At 50.4% G+C, this 11888-nt stretch overlaps 1 protein-coding gene across 5 annotated transcripts in view; it reads left to right on the forward strand.

Moving 5' to 3' along the window:
• LOC147118870 (uncharacterized) overlaps positions 1-11888 on the forward strand; it is a 72107-nt gene that overhangs the window by 56990 nt on the left and 3229 nt on the right. For 4 of the 5 annotated variants that reach the window (XR_015077962.1, XR_015077961.1, XR_015077960.1 and 1 more), the window contains exon 2: positions 4663-4732. The gene's annotated coding sequence lies outside the window, so the exon portion shown is untranslated. Of the gene's footprint in view, positions 1-4662; positions 4733-4931; positions 5005-11888 lie in introns of all 5 variants that reach the window. The other variant, XR_015077964.1, reaches the window with a different exon arrangement.

Raw genomic sequence — 11888 nt, forward strand, 5'->3', positions numbered from 1 at the left:
CAGTAGATTGGGCCGCTATAACCAATATAACTCAAGACAAGGGAGAATCTGCTGTAGACTATAGCAAACGGAAATGGGGAAGATTCGTGAGATGCTCCAGCATTATTAACCCCACAAGGGATAATCAGTGTTTTCTACAATCATTTAAGGCCAGATTAGGTCCCGCACATCAAGCAGCTATACGATTAGGAATCATTAAAATGAACACCTATGATGATTTAATTAGGTGGGCGACCGAAGTAGATAACATGCAAAAGGCTAAGATAGCTGCAGCCGAAGAGTTGGAAGGACAGGAGGAAGCAGTAAGGATAGCAAGCTGCTATGCTTGCAGTGGAGAGGGACATTTTGCTAAAGAATGCAAACAGAAGCAGGGAGGGGATGTATGACCAGCATCGGATCCAAGACCAACCTGCCACAATTGTAACAAGCCAGGACATAAGAAAGCGGACTGTTGGAATAAAGGAGGAGGGAGAGAAGGCCAGGGGCCGAGACAAAAGGGGGGTCCCCGAAGAGGACAGCCCGGAGGAAATGGGGGGAAGGGGAACTTGTAAAGATGGATGAGGGAAGAGAAAGGAGAGCAGGAGGATAGAGAGAGGCAATACCAGAGGGAGTATAGGGAATATAGTAACTGGACAAATACCCGAGGTGAGAGGTGATATGGGTCTGATTCAGAGACGGGGAAGAAGGCGATGTATGCACTATGAGGCAAATGAGAGACATGATGAAGTTGTTGAATATTAAATGAAAGGTAGCGGCCCTCGGGGAGAATGGTGAGGAGGATCCAAGGATGTTTGTTAACACATTGGTAGGGGGCCGGCAGTGCAAAATGTTAATAGACACAGGAGCCTCAATCTCCCTGACAGATTTACCCTTACCCCGAACTAAACTTTCAATTAATGTGGCGGGAATAGGTGGAAGAAGACTTAATGCTTATAAGAGTGAAACAATTCTATTAGAAATTGGATGTATAATAATACCTACACATTTGTGGGTATGCGAGAATACTGAAGGAACAATCCTAGGGATAGACTTACTGCAGGAAGTAGGAGCTTTAATCGACCCTAAAGTGAATAAAGTGATCTGGCCACCGGATCATAAGTTGAACAAACAAACGGCCCCGGGAAACAAAACAGATCGGGTAGGAGCAATTAAGATTATAGACCCGGAATGGGATAAGAAGGGACTATGGGCGATCCCATGCAGAGAGTATATTGGGGTGTGGGCAACACATAAACAAGATTGTGGATTAGTCCAAACCCCCCCGGTAAAAATACCGGGACCAATGCATCGCCCACATAAACAATATCCTTTAAAGGAGGAAGACAAAGCAGCAGTACCGGACACAGTGTTGGAATTAACCAAACAGGGAATCTTACGAGAAACTATCCGAAACTAATTCCCGGTATGGCCAGTAAGGAAACCAGATGCATCATATCGACTGACAATAGATTATACGGCACTAAATAAGGTGACCCCAAAGGAATACCCGATAGTGACAAGCCCTGCTACAATTTTTAATGGGCTAAAACCAGAACACAAAATGCTATATGCCATAGTCTGTATCTTCAAATATGTCTGGAGACAGAGCCACAGACCAAGGAATGAACCAAATGTACAGCACTTTGAACTGATAGAATGGATAGAAACATAGGAGCAGGAGTAGGCCATTCGGCCCCTCGAGCCTGCTCCGCCATTCAATGAGATCATGGCTGATCATCCAAATTCAGTACCCTGTCCCTGCCTTCTCCCCATATCCCTTGATCCCTTTAGCCTTAAGAAATATATCTAACTCCTTCTTGAATATATTTAATGAATTGGCCTCAACTGCCTTCTGTGGTAGAGAATTCCACAGGTTCACACTCTTTGGGTGAAGAAATTCCTCCTCATCTCTGTCCTAAATGGTTTACCCCTTATCTTTAGACTGTGACCCCTGGGGATCTCATTGAAACTTATAAAATTCTAACAGGACGGGACAGACTAGATGCAGGAAGGATGTTCCCGATGGCCGGGGAGTCCAGAACCAGGTTCTATGTTTAAGATCAGCTCTCATACTTCTAAACTCCAATGAGTATCGGCCCAACCTGCTCAACCTTTTCTCATAAGACAACCCCTTCACCCCAGGAATCAACCTAGTGAAGCTTCTCTGAACTGCATCCAATGCAAGTATATCGTTCCTTAAATAAGGAGAGCAAAACTGTACGCAGTACTCCAGTTGTGGTCTCACCACGCCCTGTACAGTTCTTCCCAGCAGTTACTTTTCTTCAGTAATGTTTTCATTATCACTAAACTACCCCGCCTGCTGTTAATTATGTTAGCGTCATAGAGTTATACAGCACAGAAAGAGGCCCTTCGGCCCATCGTGTCCACGCCGGCCATCAAGCCCTGCCTAATCTAATCCCATTTTCCAGCATTTGGTCCGTAGCCTTGTATGCTATGGCATTTCAAGTGCTCATCCAAATGCTTCTTGAATGTTGTGAGGGTTCCTGCCTCTACCACCCTTTCAGGCAGTGAGTTCCAGATTCCAACCACCCTCTGGGTGAAAAAGTTCTTCCTCAAATCCCCTCTAAACCTCCTGCCCCTTACCTTGAATCTATGCCCCCTTGTATTGACCCCTCTACTAAGGGAAAAAGCTCCTTTCTATCTACCCTATCTATGCCCCTCATAATTTTGTACACCTCAATCAGGTCCCCCCTCAGCCTTCTCTGCACCAAGGAAAACAACCCCAGCCTGTTAGCACTGTTGCCTCACAGCGCCAGGGACCCGGGTTCAAATCCGGCCTCGGGTGACTGTGTGGAGTTTGCGTGGGTTTCCTCCGGGTGCTCCGGTTTCCTCCCACAGTCCAAAGATGTGCGGGTTAGCTTGATTGGCCATGATAAAAATTGGCCCTTAGTGTTAGGGGGGATTAAATACGTGGGGTTACGGGGATAGGGCTTGGGTGGGATGGCTGTCTGTGTAGGGACCGGGTGCTAGGGTTTGGATGATCAGCCAGGATCTCGTTGAATGGCGGAGCAGGCTTGAAGGGCCGAATGGCCTACTCCTGCTCCTATCTTCTATGTTTCTATGTCCAGTCTTTCTTCATAGCTGAAGGACTCCAGCCCAGGTAACATCCTGGTGAATCTCCTCTGCACACTTTCCTTCCTATAGTGTGGCGACCAGAACTGCACACAGTATTCCAGCTGTGGCCTAACCAGCGTTTTGTACAGCTCCACCATAACGTCCCTGCTCTTGCCTTCATTAGCCGAGGCATAGAATATAAGTATCCCATATGCCTTTTTAACCACCTTATCCACCTGTTCTGCTGCCTTCAGGGATGTTATTTCTTATAGTTTCACAATCATAGGTATAAACATCACACATTATAATATCTATTCTATTACTCACTCTGCTTTAAGCTTATATTGTGGTTGATAACAGACACACTCTGTTCTTTCCCCTGATCTGATTACAGTTTCCAACCAGTCGATTCAGTGAATGGAATGTCTTATCAGTGTTGCCATGGCGACCTGTCTGCAGTGAAACGCCTGTTTGAGTTTCTAACTCAGACTAAACTTCTCTTTCCCATAATACACATTATATCAGACATTTGATGTCAATGTATTTTAGCCATGTTATGTTAATATTTTTTAAATCTACAGGGAGATCAGATACACAAATCTTTAAAAGTTGGAGGGCAAGTTTATAAAGTGGTTTAAAAATAACCGAGGTTTTTTATCAATGGGGTGTAGAAAACAAAATCATCGGTTCGGCTGCAGTTAGAATAAGTTTTGGGCATCTTACAGCAGGAAGGATGTCGGGGCCACAGAGAGGCTGCAGAATAAATTCACTGAGGTTATACCATGGATGAGAGGCTTTAGTTATCAGAGAATCCTAGAATGAAACAGCACAAAAGGTGGCCATTCGGCCCATCATGCTTGTGTCAGCTCTTTGGGAGAGCTATCCAATTAGTTCCACTCCCTTGCTCTTTCCCCATATCCCGGTAAATGTTTTCCTTTCAAATATGTATCCAATTCCCTTTTGAAAGTTACTCTTGAATCTGCTTCCACCACCCTTTCAGTGTGGAAATTGACATTATACTTAGCATGCTGGGTAGAATAAAATGGCCAAGTAAAAGAACAAACTTGCTTAAGTTGTAGCTAAAGCAAGAAAAAGTAAATGTGTCACAATGTGTCCAGGACCAAGAGATCTTTCATAATACCCACCCACATTGAGGATGTGATAACAGCTATAATTGACTCACTAGCACAAGGGAGGCATAAGGCTATAGAAAAGATAAACTATTAATGATTGTCGCTAGACAAAGAAGCAAAACTATTGAGTAAGCTCATCATCTTGGTAACAAGATGATCAGGCATGAGTAAGTAAATCATTTTGGTAACAAGATTCAGACAGAACCTCCTGACAGAATATATGATTAACTAACCTTGTCTGGAGATATTTCTGTCCTGCTGACCTTTTGATTGTCCTTATGCAAACTCTTAATGTGTTTAAAATGATACAATACCATTACACGTGATTTATGGAACGCTTGCTTGTTTGAGTGTATAAATATGCTGCATTCACAGATGTTCAGTGGAGATGTTGGCCTAGCCTTTGTCCAGGCAGATCTCCCCTTGTGCAAGTAAAAATGAAACTAACAATCTGACGGTACTGCTTGTGTTTTAGAGTTTTACTCGGAGTCGAGATTTCGACAGTAAAACTTGGAGGTTCCACCGAGATCGCTTACTACCTACCGGTGAGTAAATGGACAAAAACACGATGACTCTAAGAACGGACCCTAACTGGCCAGTTATCAGTGGCGCTTAGTCACCAAAGGGGTTCCTCCTTGGACAAGTACAGTAGTGTAGTCTGTTTGTCTCAGCGGGAGTACTGCGATCTGTTAAGACTCATTTCAGGGTTGAGTTGGAAATTTTTGTTATCACTTCCTCTTTCAGCTTGACAGAAAAGGGAGACAGATTTCGAAAACCTGAACCCTGAAAACAGGCCGGGTAGATTGTTGAAAGGAAGGTAAGAAGAGACGTCTGTAGAGGTCCCTGTTTCTTGAAGGAAGGAAACGATTACCCTTGAAAGAAAGGGAGAGATATCCTTGAAATAGAGGAAAAGTAAAAAAAAGGGACGCTCGTCCTTGAAAGATAGGACTTATCCTTGAAAGACAGGATTTTAAAGTAATAAGTTTTACTGTTAACGACTAAGTCTGTAGGGGCGTATAACGCAGACCGAGAATTGGCTATTTGTTTAGTTAGAGTATAAGAATTTTGATCTGTATACCCCTCTGGGTTTTTGCAATTTTTGTCATCTCTGTAATTTTTTTTAGCTTTGTATTATTGTGCTACTATTGTCTGTGAGCTCTTGGAAAAACATAACGGGATTCTACAGGGGAGGTTGGGTCTTAGAAACACTTAAATTGGTAAAGAGTAAAAAGTGATCAGGGGATCGCAACCAATAAAAATGGGAGCCAGAGCAAGTAAAACTCCAGAAAAAGGCACACCTGCCTGTTACATGCTCCAGAATTGTGGTAAGTCAATAGATGACTTACCCAAATGGGTAAAATGGACCAAAAAGGGGAAAAGGCCATTCCCACCAGATGATACATTTAATCTAGACCGAATAACGTGTCTCGAGGGGTGTCTCTTAGAAAGGGACCCAGGGAGAAGTGGTAGAAAGAAAGTCAAAACTGGCAATTACAACAAATGGGGGACAAGGTAATGAATTTACCCAGGGAAATGGTTCTACCCAAGCGCAGGCTCACACCTGCCCTCAAGCGAATTTTTCAGTCCACAACCAGTGGGGAGCAGAAAATGCTACCCAGAATCAAAGTGGACACAGTTTAAATTTACCCTATTCAACATGATGCCTGGGACCTGACCCGCAGATTGCCCAAAAGCAATTACCCCTAGTACGATTGCCTGCAGTTTCAACCAATATGACAAAAGAGCCCACCTTAATAATAAATATGGAGGGAAAAGAAATTCCTTTTCTGGTAGATACGGGAGCCACCAATTCAGTGTTGACAAAACAATATGCAGAAGGAATTCCGTGTACAGCCAGTAGTGCCAGTTGCGTAGGATTGTCAGGAGTTACTCAGACCATGACTTGGTCAGAACCCCTCAATGTGCAAGTAGATAATTACAGGAATCAACATACCTTTTTACTGTCTCAAGAAGTACCAGTGAATTTATTAGGAAGAGACTTATTATGCAAAATGAAGGCAACGATTGTTTGCTCTGAAAAAGGACTTGAAGTCCATGTTCCCGTAGACAGATGTGGTATGCACCCACTACAGATCAATTTGTCCCCGGTCCTATATGCATGGCAGATTTGTGAAGATGGTCTTAACAAAACATTGTCAACTATTATAGGCTCCCTTCAATTTGTCCTTAGATTGGTGTCTGAATAGCAGAAAGAATTGCATTTGGGCCATTGGCATACAGAGCCCCACTGCACAGCCTTTTATGATGAGACAGGAATGCACAAATACCACAAAAGATATTATAAGCCCGTTCTGCAACACAGATATTTGCTGAAAATTCGGAAAATTTTAATTGGTCCCGAAGGCATAACCGCCGCTGTTCTTTTGCCCATGGAAGCATGGGACCTGCTTGAAGAAAAAGACAGTAAACCACATTGCACCCTCGCGGTGGCACAAGGACATGCACCAAGGGACTTGGGACCAATGGTTAAAAGAATGGGAGGACTAGGAATAGAAAAAGAGTGGCAAGTGCCTCAGGGTACCTTGGTCCAGTATGAAGAAAAGCAGGGATACGGGGTGGAATTGCAGACAAGCCTGCTGTTCAAAGGCAAATTTGAGGCAAGGGTGTTGGACATCCATAACTTCCCGCTCCTGCCAGAAGTAGAGAAACTTCTGAGTCAAATCCCCAAGCAAGTATGGTCTAGCCACCCCAATGAGGTCAGAAAGATGTTAACTGCACAACCCTACAAGGTTACCCTCAATCCTGCAGTCCCACTCCCAAGAAAGGCACAATATCCTCTCTCCCAAGCAGCAGAACAAGGCATTGAACCAGTAATCAAGTCCTTACTTGACCAGGGCATTATAATACCAACAAGAAGTCGGTCTGCCGGGATGCCTGCCCGCACTCGCCGCCGCTTACTATGCTGTACAACAAGCACAAACTGTGACTCTAAATCATCATACTGTGGGAGACTACAGTCTCCCGCGTAAAGAAATAGGCAACACAGCGAGCTACAAGAAATAGGTCTTTACTCCAACTCTCACAGTACAGTACTGAATTCGTAAAGCCCGCGAACCTGTGATGACTCACGGATTGGTCACCTGCTGGAACCTGATTGGTTTTCCTTCTCTCAGCAGCAGGCAAGTCTGAACATGCCTTATTCCTCTCAGCTTGCAACTGTCTTGCAGGTGGAGGGGAATACAGCAGTTAAAAGGGGATTATACAGGTTTATCTACATCCACACAGTGTTTCCCCAATGTGGCAACGCCACATACGCCCCCCCAGAATCCTCGTTAACTGTAAAAGTCAGTCTCTGTGGAGGTTTGACCAAGCGGCTGTAGCAGCCATCTGGCGTGTGAGGAGGGCTGTCAGGGAGGTCGGCCGGTTGGTTCGGCGGCTGGCCTGCCGGTGGGCTGGCTGGACGGGCTGCCGGCGAAGGTGGGGCGGCGGCCGGGAAGGAAGGTTCTGGCGTGTCTTGGTCCTCTTGTGGGGCCGCCGCCAACGCGGGAGGTCTGCCCCGCCGTGGGGGAAGAGCCGGACGAAACGGGAAGCTGAGGTCCAGGTGCACCGGTTTGAGGCGGTCTACTGAAATAAGGTCCGGCTTCCCGCTGACGTCGATAAGAAAAGCTTTGTCCCCCGTCTCCAATACTGAGAAGGGGCCGGTGTATGGTGCCTGCAGTGGGCCTCTGTGCGCGTCCCGGCGCACGAAGATGAACTCCGCATGTCGCAAGTCCCGAGGCACGTAGGACGGCTGCGGGCCGTGTTGCAAAGTGGGCACTGGACGGAATTGCTGGGCCGCGTCCTGGTGCAGGGAAAGCTGTCTGGCGGCCGACCACGGCTCCGTTGTCAGGTGGAGGAAGTCGCCTGGTACTCTGAGCGGTTGGCCGTAGACCATCTCGGCCGCAGAGGCGCGGAGGTCCTCTTTGGGCATGGTGCGCAATCCCAGGAGGACCCAGGGTAGTTTGTTGATCCAGCTGGTGTTGGCCAGGCTGGCGCGGAGGGAGGCTTTCAAGGAACGATAAAAGCGCTCGCAGAGCCCGTTGGCCTGCGGGTGGTAGGCTGTTGTCCTGTGCAACTTGGTGCCGAGGCCGGCGGTGATGGCATTCCACAAGTGGGAGGTGAACTGGGGGCCTCTGTCCGAGGATATGTCGGTCGGCACGCCGAACCGGGCCACCCATGTCGAGACGAATGCTCGCGCGACGTCAGTCATGGTGGTGGAGGCGAGGGGAACCGCCTCGGGCCATCTGGTGGTGCGGTCGACGATCGTGAGCAGGTGTGTGAAACCGTGCGACGGCGGCAAGGGGCCTACCAGATTGACGTGGACGTGGTCGAAACGCCCCTCGGGCACTGGGAAACACTCCAATGGCGCCTTGGTGTGCTGCTGGACATTAGCGCGCTGACACGCCACGCATGTGTTGGTCCAGTCTCTCACATCCTTGTGGAGTCCAGGCCAGACGAAATTGGCGGATATGAGTTTCTGAGACGCACGCATCCCTGGATGTGAGAGGCCGTGGATGATGTCAAAAACTCGCTTGCGCCAGGCGGATGGGACGACCGGCCTAGGCGAGGGGACTGAGACGTCGCACAGGAGGGTTGTGCCGGCTGCGTGGAAGTGGATGTCGGCCAGAGTGAGGCTGGTGGTTAACGTCCTGAGGGCCTGGATCTCCGCGTCGGCGGCCTGGTCTCTCGCCATGCTGGCGTAGTCGATGCCCAGGTGCACTGCGTGGAGCGAGGGTCTTGAGAGGCAGTCGGCCACCAAATTGTCCTTGCCGGCGACGTGGCGGATGTCCGTGGTGAACTCCGAGATGAAGTTGAGTTGGCGCTGTTGGCGCGCGGACCAGGGTTCGGTTACTTTGGCCATGGCGAAAGTGAGCGGCTTGTGGTCCATGAATGCGGTGAATGGCCGGCCTTCCAGGAGGAAACGGAAGTGCCGGATTGCCAGGAACAGGGCCAGGAGCTCTCTGTCGAACGTGCTGTAGGCCTGCTCGTTCTTGCGCAGCTGTCGGCTGAAAAATGCCAGTGGCTGCCACGCGCCTTCGACCCACTGTTGCTGGACAGCGCTGACGGCGTAATCCGAGGCGTCTGTGGTGAGGGCGGTCTTGGCGCCCGGGATGGGGTGGGCCAGTAGTGTGGCGTTGGCCAAGGCGCTTTTGGTCTGGTGGAAGGCTGTCGCCATCTCGCTGGACCAGGTGAGTTGCTCTTTGCCCGTTTTGCCCCTGGTGGCTTTGTAGAGGGGGCACGTGAGTGAGGCGGCCTTGGGCACGAAACGGTGATAGAAATTGACCATCCCCAAAAATTCCTGCAGCGCCTTGACCGAGGTGGGCTGGGGAAAGTCCGCCACCACCTGCACCTTTGAAGGTAGGGGAATGGCTCCCCTTGGCGAGATTCTGTGGCCGAGAAAGTCAATTTGGGCTGCTCCGAACTGGCATTTGGCCGGGTTGACGATTAGCCTGTGTTGGCTGAGGCACTGGAAAAGAGAGCGCAAATGCGCGATGTGCTCGGCCTTGCTGGTGCTGGCCACGAGGGTATCATCCAGATAGACGAACAGGAAGCTCAGGTCCCGTAGGATGGAATCCATGAGCCGTTGGAAGGCCTGTGCGGCGTTCTTGAGCCCAAAGGGCATGCGCAGGAACTCGAACAGTCCGAAAGGGGTGATGACCGCCGTCTTCTGGACGTCTGCGTGTTGGACGGGGACCTGATGGTAGCCGCGAATCAGGTCGACCTTGGAAAAGACGGACTTTCCTGCTAGGCGTGCCGAGAAGTCTTGGATGTGCGGGATGGGGTATCTATCGGGCGTGGTGGCGTCGTTGAGCCATCTGTAGTCGCCGCAGGGGCGCCAGCCACTGCCCGGCTTGGGCACAATGTGGAGGGGGGACGACCAGGGGCTGTTCGAGCGGCGGATGATGCCCAGTTTCTCCATCGTGGCGAATTCTTCCTTGGCCACCGCCATCTTGGCTGGGTCCAGGCGTCTGGCTCGGGCGAACACTGGTGGTCCCGTAGTGGCAATGTGGTGCTCGACACCATGCTTGGCTGCCGTGGCTGAGAAGGTCGGTTGTGTGAGCCTCGGGAAATCTGTGAGTAGGCGGGCGTAGTCGTCATCCGCCGGGGCAGAGCAGGACCTGACGAGGGCCGGGCTGTTGCTCTGCTGGCAGGCCAGTGAAGTGAAAGTTGCTGCATCGATCAGGCGCCGGTCGCAGACGTCGACCAGGAGTCCATGGGAGCAAAGAAAATCGGCGCCCAGCAAGGGATGTGCCACCGAGGCCGTCACGAAATCCCACGTAAATCGCTGGCCATTGAAACAAACCTCGGCCCGTCGCTTTCCAAAAGTAGCGATGGCTGCACCATTTGCCGCCACGAGGGGTGGGCCGCTGCAGCCTGCCTGGATGTCGAGCTGGGAGGCAGGAATTATGCTGCATTGGGCTCCGGTGTCGCAAAGGAATCTGCGCCCTGAAAGGGAGTCGGTTATGTACAGCAGTTTACCTGCGGTGTCGATGGCCATCGTGGCGGTGGGGGTGCGGTCGAGCGGGCCTAGACGGCGGCGCGGGGCTGGCGCGTTGGGCCGGGTGGCCATCTTGGTTTGATCAAAAGAGCAGGGTGCTCTGCAGCATTGGGCTGGCCGAAACGCGCCTGGTAGTAGCATAGTTCTGCGGCCTGGCGTGGCGGCGCGCGCTCGGTGGTGTCGGGGAGCCTCGCGGCTGCACAGCCGAGTTGGGCGACGGTGAAGACTTTGTCCGCGGCGGCTGCCAGTTGTACGCAGTCCGTGATCGGGGACCCCGCGAGGGCAGTCTGTACCTGCTGAGGAAGCAGGCTGAGGAAATGGGCCCGAAACAAGAAGCACTGCGGTTCAGAGCCCAGGAGCGCAAGCATCCGGCTCATCAACTGGGTCGGGGTAGAGTCGCCGAGGCCTGGTAGCGAAAGAAGCCTACAGGCCCTCTCCTCCCCGGACAGGCCGTAAGTCTGCAGCAAGCAGCCCTTAATGGTTGAGTACTTGCCGGTCTGTGGTGGATTCCCCAGCAGGTCGAGAACTTCGGCGGCGGTGGAGCTTGCTAGTGCTAAGACTACGTGGAGGTACCTTTCTTCATCGTCTTGAACCCTGCGAAGGGTGAATTGGGCCTTCGTGTGCGCGAACCAAGCTGGTGCTTGGTGTTCCCAGAAGGTGGGGAGCTTCAAGGATGGGGCGCCGGCCGACATCGGGCTGCTGCTGGTTGCCGCCGGGTCGTTGCTGGCCTCTGTAGGGCTATGTGAGTCGGGGGCTTCGGCCGCCGACATTCAGGGTCACCAATGTGGGAGACTACAGTCTCCCGCGTAAAGAAATAGGCAACACAGCGAGCTACAAGAAATAGGTCTTTACTCCAACTCTCACAGTACAGTACTGAATTCGTAAAGCCCGCGAACCTGTGATGACTCACGGATTGGTCACCTGCTGGAACCTGATTGGTTTTCCTTCTCTCAGCAGCAGGCAAGTCTGAACATGCCTTATTCCTCTCAGCTTGCAACTGTCTTGCGGGGGGAGGGGAATACAGCAGTTAAAAGGGGATTATACAGGTTTATCTACATACACACAGTGTTTCCCCAATGTGGCAATGCCACAATACAGTTCTACATGTCCCACACTCTGTCGAGGTGCTGTTAACCAAATATGCCACTCAGCACCTAACATCAGCACGTACCATTAAGTACGAGGTAGAATTACTGTCCAAT

Source organism: Somniosus microcephalus, chromosome 4, assembly GCF_052327205.1.
Source record: "Somniosus microcephalus isolate GS21.2 chromosome 4, FLI_Smic_1.0, whole genome shotgun sequence".
Lineage (NCBI taxonomy): Eukaryota > Metazoa > Chordata > Chondrichthyes > Squaliformes > Somniosidae > Somniosus > Somniosus microcephalus.